Consider the following 1,828-nt stretch of genomic DNA (forward strand, 5'->3'; position numbering starts at 1 on the left):
GTCTATTATCATCTATGTATTTTTCCTCAGCACTAACAATATTTTGCACAGTGTATAGGCTTAATAAATACTAGTACTACCACTCAAGCTTGGCTTACTCTTCCACACCACAACACTATAGATCAGCAGTCTATAGTGCCAAGACCAAGAGAGTGAGAGAGAGCCAGGCTATCCCACAGAATCTAGGAGACTTCCTCCTTTTTCTACCCTGGACCTCAGCTTCACCTTTAATAAAAACATATGTATTTTATGGTAAACAGGCCTTTCCAGGATGGATGAAGTAAATTCAACTTTTAAAATGCTCTGATTACATTTCTTTTAGACTGGATGGAAATCCTCTGAGGTGAAGGACAAAATCTGCCTTAACAGTCAAAAGCCATCTAAGGAGTCAGGTCCTCAAAATCAGGAGCCGCGAAGAGAAAGACGAGAAGAATTTACACTCTGAAATTAGTTGCCGCTTTTAAAAACAAACATATGTGTTTTTTTAATGGTATTTGTTAAGCACCTATAATGGGCAAGACATCGTACTAAGTGCTGAAGTAAGCACAAGCTAATCATGTTGGACATAGTCCCCGTCCCACATAGAGCTCAAAATCCTTTACAGATTAGGTAACTGAGACACAGAAAAGTCAAGTGATTTACCCAAGGCACAGGGATTAGAACGTAGATCCTTCTGACTCCCAGGCCCATGCTCTATCCACTAAGTCACGCTGCTCCTCAATATGTGAAGTATTTTAAGAAAAAGAACAGAAACCCAATGGTAACCTGAGGAAAGATACCACAAACCAAGCGAGAGCTTCTTGAAACCATTTAGGAAAAGCGATCCAAGGAAACCAAATCGCCACATAGAGCTCGTCAATTTTTCACCTCATGATCTTTTGGGCTTAATAAAAAATAAATGATTATGCTTATTAAAGAGCATGCATACATACCCCACACCCCCAAGGGACAGGGACTGTCTAATGCTCACCTATGTGGTTTTTGCCAACTCTTAGAACAGTGCTTTGTACACAGTAAGCACTTAATAGATACTATTGCTACTGTACTACATTTCTAGGTTTCTAAAAATGGAAAGCCCCTCTCAGGGTCACACCTGGAGAGTTTCCAGGACTCTACCAGTCTTGACTATGGGTGGGAGAGTCAATCAGAGGCAAATCCATTCCATTCCTAGCTTGGGCAGTGGCTAGCTAGTGGAAGTTAATCCGCTACAAGTCAAAACTCCTCTCTGCCAGGTAGCAGGGACATGGGAGTCCAGGGCAGGGCCTCAAGTTTACTGCGCTGAAGGAGGCAGTGGTAAACCTCTTCCGTATTTTTCCCGAGAAAACTCTATGGATACACTACCTGAACGATTGCAGATGAAGATGGGGCATTCTGGGAGAGATGTGTCCATGGAGCCGCTATGACATAAGACAAGACAAAAATGTAAATGACCGGAGATGTGGAGACAGGGCTAAAAGTAAATGAAAAGTCCATTCCTTGCTTTTTGTTCTGTTATATAATCAAGTTACATGTTGTTTCTAGAATATCTTAGCAAAAACCAAGGAACTGTCCTGAAATAAAGAGGAACAAATATGAAATGCAAGTCTTTAAGACTTATTTTAAAATACTTTCTCATTTCTCTAAGGGATGACTTGTTAGTGAATATTATTTGTTAATCCTATGTGCTTCTTCCCTGCTTTGTATACAATATAAATTAAATTAAATGTATCCTATAATTTTCTTAACATTGAAATAATTAAAATTTGATTTTGTGTAGCTTTAAGTAACATTCCTAGTTAATTCTTTTTTTGTATTTAATGCTATCATTAATTTTACAAGGCATTTTTGC

At 38.9% G+C, this 1,828-nt stretch overlaps 1 non-coding gene across 1 annotated transcript; it reads left to right on the plus strand.

The window, feature by feature from the left end:
- Positions 1-1,075: 1,075 nt before the first annotated feature.
- LOC114814398 lies at positions 1,076-1,213 on the plus strand. The gene has a single exon (XR_003762196.1). It is a non-coding gene; the product is annotated as a small nucleolar RNA SNORA7 (small nucleolar RNA).
- Positions 1,214-1,828: the final 615 nt, after the last annotated feature.

This window comes from Ornithorhynchus anatinus, chromosome 9 (assembly GCF_004115215.2).
Source record: "Ornithorhynchus anatinus isolate Pmale09 chromosome 9, mOrnAna1.pri.v4, whole genome shotgun sequence".
NCBI lineage: Eukaryota > Metazoa > Chordata > Mammalia > Monotremata > Ornithorhynchidae > Ornithorhynchus > Ornithorhynchus anatinus.